This window comes from Vicia villosa, linkage group LG5 (genome assembly GCF_029867415.1).
Source record: "Vicia villosa cultivar HV-30 ecotype Madison, WI linkage group LG5, Vvil1.0, whole genome shotgun sequence".
In the NCBI taxonomy this organism is placed as follows: domain Eukaryota; kingdom Viridiplantae; phylum Streptophyta; class Magnoliopsida; order Fabales; family Fabaceae; genus Vicia; species Vicia villosa.
In genome coordinates, this window is record NC_081184.1 from 116,737,336 (window position 1) to 116,750,267 (window position 12,932).

General features: G+C 32.0%; 1 long non-coding RNA gene across 1 annotated transcript; it reads right to left on the bottom strand.

Moving 5' to 3' along the window:
- Positions 1 to 3,837: 3,837 nt before the first annotated feature.
- LOC131607105 (uncharacterized) lies at positions 3,838 to 6,254 on the bottom strand. Its single transcript, XR_009285199.1, has 2 exons — positions 6,113 to 6,254; positions 3,838 to 4,120 (listed from the first exon to the last, which is right to left on the bottom strand). It is a non-coding gene; the product is annotated as an uncharacterized LOC131607105 (long non-coding RNA).
- Between the last annotated feature and the right edge of the window lie 6,678 nt (positions 6,255 to 12,932).

Consider the following 12,932-nt stretch of genomic DNA (forward strand, 5'->3'; position numbering starts at 1 on the left):
CTATTTTTTTTTTTCAATAAAAAATAACTTTTATTGATCAAAATTGAAGGTACTCTAAAATGGTTGCATTTAAAAATCCCAAAATCACTGGTCACAGTACCAATTTGGTAGATTTTGTGATAGACCAAATATGTCAATCATGTGATACTTTTTCTTTTAAAAAGATGAACTTGAAAGATGGATAGATTTTCAACCCAAGGAATATCACAGCATATTCTTCAACTTTATATGGGACTTACTGGACAATAATTCCTTCTTTATTTACCTTACTTTTATTTATGTATTATATTATTTTACATTTGTTTATTTTATCTTAATTATTTGAATAAATTTTGAATTTCTTTAGCATTATTTAATATTCTTACGCATTCTATATATTTGCCTTTTTATCTACTTCACAAGGATGTTATTAAGATGATTATATGTTTAATATTTCCAATTAAGGTTCTACTATTATTTTATCTAATTTATTTGGTTTTCCTTATGTTTGTTATGAGAAAAGGAGTAGACATGGTTAATCAATCAATGAATCAATAAAGTGTATCCAATCAAATCCCATTTTTAATTTTAAAAGAAAAATATTTAGTTATAATTTTGTAGATGTGGTTTGTACTATTTTTCAATAAGAATACGACAAGTGTATAATTTACTCTTACACATGTGATTTTCACCTATCTTTTCTCCTGAAATAATGTTAAAATATACTTGTCACATTTTCATTAACAAATAAGATAAACCACACATAAAAAATTATAGATAAATTTTCTCCATTTAACAATACAGAGATAACATGATTAAAGAGTATAATTCTATCGAATAATTATGTAAAACTAGTTTACAATACCTTTAACCTCATTTGTTATTTATGTAGTTTCTTTATACAATTTTATCTCATTTATTTTTTAATGCTAATAGTATTTCCATTTTCATCAATTTCCTTGCAATAACATTTAGTATGATTGTCAAAAAAGAATTTCTTTGTATGCTTTTTATTTAATCTATTTTGTCTATTATAAATATTATTTTCAATTTTATTATTATCTTTTTTATATAAAACTATTAAATTAAAAAAATTTAGTTTCTTGAAATATTTCTCTTTACACCAATTTTTTTTTAATGTTGTTAAATTTTTAAACTATTAAATATGATATTTTACATTCATGTTTAGTAAATTAATTTTTTTAATGCTAATAGTATTTCCATTTTCATCAATTTCCTTGTAATAACATTTAGTATGATTGTCAAAAAAGAATTTATTTGTATGCTTTTTATTTAATCTATTTTGTCTATTATAAATATTATTTTCAATTTATTATTATCTTTTTTATATAAAACTATCAAATTAAAAAATTTTAGTTTCTTGAAATATTTGTCTTTACACCAATTTCTTTTAATGTTGTTAAATTTTTAAACTAAATATGATATTTTACATGAAAATTTCTTTACCCACCTCCCTATGGGGTCACCCCCAGCGAAAATCCAAAACTACCCCTGCTTCGGAGATGAATCTCCGAAGTTTATTTTTTTTTGAATTTTTTTGACTTCGGAAATGCATCTCCGAAAACACCCAATTTTTGGTGTTTTCGGAGATGCATTTCCGAAGTCAAAAAAAATTCAAAATCCGTGCATATTTTCGGAAGTTCATTTCCGAAACTATTGCTGCATATACAAATTTCCCTCCTTCACTATTTCATCATTTTTCTCCAAAACTTCTCAAACCCCTCTCTAAAACCCAATCAATCTCCATCCATTTTTCGCCCTAAAATCAAGTTTCAAACCGTTGATCACGTTAAAGGGAGCATAGAAAGCATCAATTTCAGGTAAACATCACTCATTTCATCCCCTATTTCACTACATTGATTGATACATTTTATGCTGAAAACTGATATGGTTCGGAAGTTCATTTCCGAAATATATGTTACCTAATATATTTCGGAAATGAACTTCCGAAATATGCCCTGGCAGTTAAAAAAAAACAGTTTTGGCCAATTTTGCTAATTTATTCATTTGTTAGGTATGGTGCATCCGGACAACATTGTGCAAGACGATGGAGTATTAGTTCCGGAAATTGTCAACGTTAATAACGATCCGGTTATTGACGTTACTCCTATGATTAATGCGGTCGATGTTCGGCAATATTTTACAAAAGATCGGAGCTTCGGTAATCGCGAACAATTGATTGATTGGGTTCGGAAGGAAGCTAACAAACATGGATTTGGAATTGTTATTTTAAGGTCGGACAACGGAAATAGTAGGCGGAAAGCTTTCGTTGTTTTGAATTGCGAACGGGGTGGTAGTTATGTACAATTAAACCGGGTGCTAAAACACGAGGACACGGGATCGAGAAAGTACGGGTGTCCGTTTAAGTTGCGTGCTACTCGGAGGGTTGATGATTTGTGGCGGTTAACCGTAATTTGTGGAATTCATAATCATGCCTTGGATGTCAAGTTACACGGACATCCAATGGCGTGTCGTTTGTCCCGCGAAGAGAGGAAAGTGATATCGGACCTAACGATAGTCAAAGTGGCGCCTCGCAACATACTTGCCGATTTGAAGCGTAAGAAACCGGATAGCGTTTCAAAAAACAAGCAAGTTTACAATGAACGACACAATCTCAAGGTTTTAAATATGGGCCCTCGGTCGGAAATGCAACAACTTTTGAAACTTCTAGGCGATAACAATTATGTTTCAAGCTTCCGAACCTCCGAGGACAAAGTTACCGTGCGTGATATTTTTTGGACTCATCCCGAAAGTATCAAATTGTTCAACACATTTCCAACCGTTCTAGTCATGGATTCGACGTACAAGACAAACAAGTATAGGCTTCCACTTCTAGAGATCGTCGGTGTGACCTCGACGGACAAGACTTATTCGGTGGGGTTTGCTTTTTTGGAGTGTGAAAAAGAAGACAACTTTACGTGGGCCTTGGGAATTTGCAAGTCTTTGTTAGTTGATCAAGAGGTTATGCCAAATGTCATTGTCACCGACCGGGACAATGCTTTGTCGATATCACATAACTTGCAACGTGAGAAGTAAGTTGAAACCCGCGGTTGGGACAAAAGATAGGCCGGATGAAAACAGTAAAGTTATCAAAGCCGGTGTTGTGGTTGAAAGGATAATGTCGGCATGGAAGGAAATTTTGGATGCACACTCCGAAGAAGTGTATACCGAGAAATTGGTACACTTTAGGTCTTTGTGTGGTTCCATTAGGACATTTTGTCATTATGTCGAATCCACCATTCTTGACAAAGTTAAAGAAAAAGTCGTGTGCGCTTGGACAAATCGAGTTAGACATCTTGGTTGCACCACGACTAACCGAGTTGAATCCGCACATGCGGTCTTCAAGAGGTGGTTGGGTGATAGCAAGGGAGATTTGTGTCGGGGATGGGACACCGTGAACCAAATGCTTGAAAATCAACACAATGAAATTCAAACATCGTTCGGTCGGAGCAAGACGGTTATGGAACACCGGTATAAGGGCCAAATTCTATTCTCCCAATTGATTTACAACATATCTCGAACGAGTTTGAATTTTTTGTTTCATGAAGCTAAGCGGTCGGAGACTACGGGGACGAATAGTTCTTTATGTGGGTGCACCATTAGAACTGTAACACCCCTTTTATACCCCAAAATAAATAAGCATATAATCAGAGAATAAGCATGCATATAATTCAAAAGGGTGTCACATCGATGTTTTCAAAAACTAAAAGCTTTTATAAACCGACATCATTTATCTACAATATATGATACACCTGGTCATTTCAAATAACACTTCTTAATTAATCATATTTTATCCAGAATATGCATTCACAGCGGAAACTACTAAATACTCATGTGTTTCATAAAATGATCCATGTCCCATACCATGATCAAGTCTCAATAATCATATCAACATAAATTAAAACATAATTCGGAATATTTGGCTTAAGAGCCTATCAAACATCAAGTAATAACATAACAGGTTCTCAAATCAAGCGTAATACATAACGGAATAGAAACATGAGTTCAAATAACTAGTCTACCCAGTGTTACATGACCAGAGCATCGACTTACTACCTAATCTCCAAAAACTCAGAAGAAACTCCAAGTAAGATCACACGCGAACTACTAACTCCAGAACCTGCATGTCGCCAAACGAGGGCAACATTACAACAGAAGGGTGAGAATACGAATCATTATGAAGAAAGTATAATAAGATACAATGGTTAAATCAACAATTCAAGTAATTAATCACACTATGTATAGCCATGTAGATAATAATAATTGATCGATATTTCACGTGTTATCAAGTATACAACAAGTATAAAGAGTATAATATTTCAATTCCAATATTATATTCTCAATTACGCACACAACCATAATTATCACATATTCACACATTTAATCAAATATGCATTCAAACATCACTCATTTCAATTATCAAGCTCATACACACATCACAACTACATCAACTTCACATAATCAATTATCGCATAATTCTAATGTGACTCAATGCAAGATATGTGACGCTATGCATGTGGTACCGCAATGTGAACCCAATGTTTCACCGCTTTCCGATTCAATATCTAGAATCCAAGTCACGCTTCCGGTCCGGACAAGACCAAAGCCCACCAAAATGTAAACATATAGTTTTCCGCTTCCGATTCACTCTAGAATCTAAGCCTCGCTTTTGTTTCAAAGCAAACCACCTTTGTTTCAAGGCACACCATGATATGAATGTATGTACAATATTAATCCAACATATGCAATTAAGATCATCTCTACCATCTTAATATTTAGCATATCACAATAATTCACTCTATGAATTATCCACAATATTGTACACAACATTCTCAACACATACATACCATTCACATATAAAAGGCCAATTAATCAATTACGATTCACAAAGTCCAATTAACACTAGTATCCATATTATCTCATGTCAATTCATATTTACCACATATATATGAATATACACATTATCAAAACAACATCATTGTCATAGCAATATATTATTCTCAACATAAATATTCGAGCCAAAAATACAATTACGGACAAATTTTCAAAATACCGTAATTTACCGATAAACCGAATAAGTTATCCAAGTCCAAACATAATATGATTAAATAGACTCATCGCAATTAATTCAATTATTAGTTTAACCAATTAATATCAAACTATATTAATTTAATTCACTTCTATTTATATTTCATTTCCACTTTCTACCATTCTATCGCTCAAGACCATTTTTATTGAAAAGAATATCGCGCTAGCTTTCTAACGCTTCGAACGAAGACTCAAACGGAGTTACGGTTCAAAAGATATGAATTGTTAGAGTTTCAACGAAAAAGGAAACACCGACATCATACACTAACAACTCTAAACATGTCAAAATTACGCAAAACAAATAAAAATATGACTCTTAATAACTCAAAACAACTCTGACAACTTATTTTCAACTCTAACAACTCTATTGACAACTCTAACAACTCTATTCACAATTCTATTAAATTGTTATAATTTATTTATAAAGAATATTTAAATAAAACACAATTTCGGTCGATTCTTAAAAATCACAATTTTAACAAAATAACACCACCATGCTAATCTACTAATTAAACTTAGCTACCCTGTAAATTTTTATTAAATTCCGGACAACTAATTATACCGCTTAATTTGGATATTCGGTAAAACGGAACTCTTTGAATTATATTATACTTTTCTTTTTCTCGCTACAGTAGGTAAATGAATCAAGTTATAATTGGCGCTACAGTATGTGGCTAATAAGACATATGTCATTTGAAACTAAGTGGTATACCCACTTTCTATTGAATTTTTGCTACAGTAGAAAAGAAGTAGAAAGAACACTGCATATTTTCTCTTCTTTTCCGCTACAGTATGGAACATGATATATATAGCATTCATACTACTTCATAATTTCATTTATTTCAAACAAATTCCAAATTATATTAACAAAGTATTTCTATTACCAAATAAATTTCCAATTTCATTTGCAAATACACAATCAAATAACATTTTTATGGGTTTCAATTAACAACAACCTAATAATTCTAATCTACCCATTGAACTAATTATACTAACTCATAATAATAAAGATTCTCCCCCTTACCTCTTCAATGTCTCCTCCAAACTCTAGCTCCTCTTTGTTCTTCCCCTTTCTCTTTTCCCTTTTTTCTTCTTCTTTTCTTTCTCTGTCTCTCTCTATCCGAAAATGAAAAGGAAAAATGAAAGAAAATGTGGCACTCCCTCATATTGACTCTTACTATCATATGCTATATGGGCCTAAATATAACACTCCCTATTTACTCCTAACATCATTAAATAAGCCCAATAAAATATATACTATATATTATTTATATTTTAGTTACTAAATTAAATAACACCAATAATTATATAGACATAAATCTACACACCAAGTTAATTAATATAATCAATTATTATACTATCTAACAATCAATTAATTAATTGACACACCAAATAAAGTCAAATAAAATAGTAAAATAAATACCGATAAAATCCTCTAATAACTCAATGTCTCATATTTCCGGTCAAATCTTAATTACACGAAAAATTCTCAAAATGCTAAATATTGACTCATTAATATTTCTAATACTAAAAATATTAAATTTTTCGATTAAATATTGGTCCGCTATCCGTAACTAATACCGACTAAATTGTCCTAAAACACAAAAATTTCAATAAACATCACAAATGACTAAATTAAGCAAATAATTATTAAAAACACCAAATAATATAATTACTAATATAATTAATAAAAATCGGGATGTTACAAGAACTACATACGGCCTTCCGTGTGCTTGTATAATTTCAAAAAAGAAGGAGTTTAATTCACCAATACGCATGGATGAGGTAGCCGACCATTGGAAGAAACTTCGTTTTGATGATTTTGCCCCGCCGAAGGAAAATGACTCCAAAATCACCATCTCCGACGAGTTGGAAGTGATAATGGAGAAGTTTGCTAAAGCGGACGACACAACAAAAATGCACATAAAAGAACAATTGCGAAAGATCGCATTTCCGGAGACCACCGATTTGAAACCGCCATCTCAACCGGTTAAAACGAAAGGTGCACCGAAAAATTCCAAAATTACACAAGATGACACGTCAACAAAACGATCTCCTTCCTACTTTGAACATGTTGATGCATCGTTCCCGGAAATTCATGAGACACCGAAGTCTAAGTGTAGTGGTAACAAAGGAGCCCGTATTTCGAAGCCACCTCGCACACCGCCGATCAAAAAATCACCGATTGTCTACATTGATGAGATGCCACTTTTTATGCACAAATATATCGATAACATCGTTGATGTTGGAGGCGACGACAATTGTGGATATCGGGCCGTTGCGGGTTTGCTCGGTAAAGGGGAAAATAATCACACTTTAGTCCGACGGGAACTCATTGCGGAGTTGACTTCCTATCGGGACATCTACGGCCGACTATATGAAAATCAAGAAAAGTTTGCGAAAATTCATGATGCACTTGTTCCATCACTTACCGGTATCGCTCCGGTTTCGAAGTGGATGTCATTCCCCGAGATGGGTCATCTTATAGCAAATGCATATGATATGGTGTGCGTCGATTTGACGAGGTTTGGACTAAGTGAGACTTTCTTTCCACTTCATAGTCGACCGCAGTTGGACGCGTCGGGCCGCATCATATGCATCGGGTACCTACGATCGCGGCACTTCGTTCAAGTGTTTTTGAAACCGGGTTGTCCTATACCGGCTACTTCTTGTCAATGGACGACACATCGTTCAAATGAGGCGGAGACTTGGCCGGATCCGTTCGTTTCGAGAATGACGGAGTTTGAAGAAATGATGAGCAAAGAGCGCGAGCAAAATAGAGAGCGGTCGAAAGATGTGCCTATTTTGGACTTAGGATCCACCGATTGGTTCGGTGAATTTTAGTTCGTTCCGGATCGTTTTTGTTTGTAACGATCATTTTTTGTATGTATTGTTGTTTATCATGTAAAATCGGACCGATTCAATACATATATAATATAAGTATGTTTTATGTCATCTTTGTCTAATTTATGTTTAATGTCAATTTCATTTGTTCAATTTACACAACACACTAAGCAATCAACAAAATGTAAAATTTAAGTCTGTTTCTGCATAATTCGGAAATGAACTTCCGAGATATACATGTCTAGAGCCTATTTTCGGAAGTTCATTTCCGAAATGTCCCCTGAGGCAGGATAAGGTTTGTTGGGCCATCAATGCTCCAATAAGTCTATAAATACTACACACTCTTCTTCATCCTCTTCACACCACAAAACACAAATGACACAAACCTACCCCCACCTAGCATTCGTCTACTTTGAAACCGGCTACCCGATGTCGTTCCAATTTTGCTTCTCGCGCGACACGCCGTTTGCGGAGTTGATACCGTCGCTCAACACGCTTTTGCGCTATCCCGAGAATCGAAAGGTTGTCAAGCTCGAGTACTGCTCGCCATCGCTTAACGACGAGGGAGGAATTAAGTTCACACCTTTTGAGATCAAGAACGACGAAGATTTAGTGGTTTTGTGGACAACGTTCGACCGATTTTCTTCGAAAGGCCCGATCGAGTTGGACGCGAAACTTCAAAGATCGGCGGACGACGTTATCAAAATGTTGACTCATCCCCACCTACCCATGTTCAACAATATGTAACTTTAATTTTCAGTAATATTATCGTTGTAATCTTCACCCGATTAAATAAAGCGAATCGTTGTTGTTTTTCATTTTGATTCTGTCCAGACATAAATTCGGATGTTCATTTCCGAATTCCCTCAAGGGGGGTGCGTTCGGATATGAACTTCCGAAACATCACATTTTTCTGAAAAGTAACTTTATTTCGGAGATGTATCTCCGAAATCAGTATTTTATATTAAAAAAAACACGTTTTCGGAGATACATTTCCGAAAACACCTTTTTTACAAAAAAAACACCTTTTTGAAAATGAACTTCCGAAACAAGGGGTAGTGTGGTAAATTCACAAGGGGTGGGCAAGAAGGTTAGGAGGTGGGTGAAGAAATTCTCATTTTACATTCATGTTTAGTAAATTAACTTTTTTGCAAATATTTTTAATTTTTTAACATGACACGAATTAAATATAAACCTAAAACCGAAATGACTATCAACTACATATATTGAAGACTTTTGTAACTAACCTACCTTGAAACAACAATGTTGGACTTGCATCTCTTGGATTAGATGATTTATCTAGACGGACAAACGTACGTATAGCTCCATTTTGGATCTTTCATAAGAACAAATTCCATACATGCAATATAAAGATAGGCATGACCAAAGAGAAGGGACAAGGCTTATTGCAAAATATCATTAAGGAATTTCTAAAATATTGTTTGGAGGTTTGCATTTCTATAATAATATATATGATGAGGGGATGTCTAAGGAGAGTGTTCTATTAAGTTCTTCACCGGTGAAGTAGAAAAAAAAACGTTAGATTTATTTAATGGATTAGACTTATTGTCTATTCTTCTTCTTCATTTATATAACCAACTACTCTTTAATGGTAGTTTATTTTTATTGTAAACAAAAATAAAAAATTTAAACACACTCTCACATCATTCTATCCATATTTCTCCATGAATATCACTATTAGTTATACCAAAATTTAACTCAACGAAGGTATGTAGCGGTTCTCATATGAGTTGTTTATGAGGTTCCATTATTGAATGCGCATATGAGTTGTTTATGAGGTTCCATTATTGAATGCGCAGTTATGTTTTTTTTGGTAATATTTTCAAGATTATTGTGTTTTGATAATAAACATATCTATTGTGTATCATCCATATCTAAAATATTTTAAAAATTCTGCATAATGAATACATTCTCATTTTCAATAACAAAGTAATAAATAAGTTTCTTTTAATGTTTCTTAAAAAAAAGTAGTTTTTAATTTCAAGAACTATTTTAGAAAAAAAAACACTATTGAAGAGTAAACGATTGTGCAAATGGTGGTGAAGAAAATGGACAAGATCATGTATGAAAGTATATATATATATATAATTTTAGTTTATATCAATAAATCTAATCCATTAAATAGATCTAAAAGTTTATTATTTTCTAACAGTTTGTGTATCAATAACCGGTGTGGGTTGCAAAAGACACGTCTTCCACTCAATTTATAAATCAATTATAGTTTTATTTGAATTCTGAACTTATATATTTGTTCATTAGGGAAAGTACATAATTGAATTTAAAAGGTCTTTTTCTTCAGCAAGTGACATAAACTTTTATTTTTTATAAATAGAGACACTTGCAAATTAGAAAGGACAATAATATAGAAATATACCATCCAATTTTCCACCATTTCAATGGGACAATTATGATTACATTTGCATGTGTCATATTCTCAACGGTATGTCAAATTTTTTATTAGATATCAAAGTAGTCAATTTGCTAGGGTCGGCCCAACACATCTTGAGGCCTGAGGCGAAAATTTAAGTTAAATTTTTTTAATTTAATAAAAATATCTTTTTTAGAATAATATATTTTAGATTTTAGATTTTTTAGGATGTAAAATCAATAAATTATATTTTTATTTTCAATTGATAATACAATCAATACATCTAAGCACACTTGTTCTCATTTAAAAAAAAAATTCTTAATTGAAAAAATATTAGCAAAATTCTCTTAAAAAAACTTAAATTTCAAGTATTTATTTATGTTAGAGAACTTAAAAGCGCAAGGCGGGCTACGACAAAGGATCCAAAAGTTTTCACGGTTAAATTGTTTGCTAAAAAGGCCTAAAAATATTAATTATAATTAAATAATAATAAAATATGGCCTATTAATTTTCTACAGTTAAACCATCGTAAATTTATACATGGTCTCGAAAAATATAAAACGACTTTAATTTTTAAATTAATCAATTATAAAATACATATCCTAACTAATTGTTATTATTATAAATTTTTAATAAGTGTTATTATTTAATTTAATTAATTAAAAAGGTTTTGTTTAAAATAATTAATTAAATAATAGTATATAAATATAAAAAAATGAGGCCCTAGGCGGTAGCCTTGGTGGCCTACCCCTAGGGCCGGCCCTGCAATTTGCAAAAGTTCTTTAGGATAAACTAGAATCAAGATACATGTAAGAAGATGATATAAGTAAGATATTTCTTGTTTTCCATTTCAATAATTATAAAATGGTAGATAATATACCTGTTATGAAACAATTATATGAAATTGAACATGTTGTTAATAATTACAAACAACACAAAATGTGCATGGACGAAACCATCACTCTGTCTTCTATAATAGAAAAACTCCCACCTTCGTGGAAGAATATAAAAGGACTCTGAAACATAAAAAAGAGGATATATCTCTAAAGAAATTGGGTAATCACTTTTGTTTAAATGAAGAGTATCGCAAAGAAGAAGATATTAAAGACTAATTTACTTATGAGAAAATACATGTTGTGGAAGATGAAGAATCTATCAAGTCCAAGGACAAAAATATGGACATAGATGATAAAGGGGTTCATGACTACAACGAAAATGGATAAAAGAAAAGAAATAAAGAAAGTTATAAACCAAGACATTTTAAAAGTTAATGTAGGTTATTGAAAACGATGAACAAAGAGAAGAACTCAAGTGCACAAAAGAATCATTATATTGCATAGAAGTAACTTCTAGTAATTAATCACTTTTAAGAATGTATATTCAATGTTGAAAAATCTATAATTAAGTGTGTCGCATGTAATAAAGTGAATTATTTAGTTTGTATAATTTATTTGGTATATATATATATATATATATATATATATATATATATCACTACAAGAAATATGTTCTCCTGCGACATATATTAGCGGCGTGTTTTACACGTAGGTAGTTGCGACGTGTTTCCCACGTCACAACAAACTTTTATAATAAAATAATCAATCCAACGTTATAATCAGACGTGTCAGAGGTTGCTTTTTTTTAAAAACAGTTGCGACGTGTGAGTCACGTCGCTACTTAAAAGTAAAAAAATAAAAAAATACAAACTTTAACGTTGTAGCTGGAGGGAGATTTGAATTTTTTTGAATTTTAGTAGTGACGTTAGGCCCACGTCGCAACCTATTACTTGGGAAAATAACTCTGCCACTTTTACAGATATGGCAGAGTGTGTCATTATTATTATGACCGTTTAAGTGTAGCGACGTGGAAACCACGTGGCAAAGTAGCGACGTGAAGACCACGTCGCTGATGTCATTATATATTTATTCACAAAACGAAACCACTTATATGTTTCACGTTTCAGAACCAAAAGAAACTTATACACTCTCCTCCACTGTTGTTCTTCTTCTCCAAACGCCCCCTCCCCACTGTTCCTCCAAAGCTTCAACTCCCCCTCCCCTGTTCTTCCTCCATTGTTGTCTCAACACACTCTCTCAAATACCAATCTAAGGTAACTAATTTTTTTTTTATTTGTATAATTTTATTTTTTTTAAGAACTTTTAAATTTCTAATTTAACTTAGGGTTTTTTTTTGAAGAATTGAAGATTGAAGATTGAAGAATTGCGAAGAAGAGGTACTACAAGAGTGAAGGAGATTTGAAGAAGAGGTATTTTAGTAATTTTTTAATTTTATTTTTATTGTGATATACTGAAATAAATTTATTTAGTTGTGAAAATAAATTTTTATTTACAAAAATGTGTGGATGTGAGTTTATAAATTTAGTATATAAATTTCAGTATATATAAATCTAATTTGTATATTTGTTAATTTATATGTGTGGATGTGAGTTTATTCTGTATAAATTAATGTATATTTGTTAGTTAGGTTTTAATTTATATGTGTGGATGTGAGTTTATTCTGTATATTTATTTCACAATATCTAAGTTTAATATATATATATATTCTGTTTTTCATAACTAAATAAATTTATTTGGTCTAAGTTTAATATAAA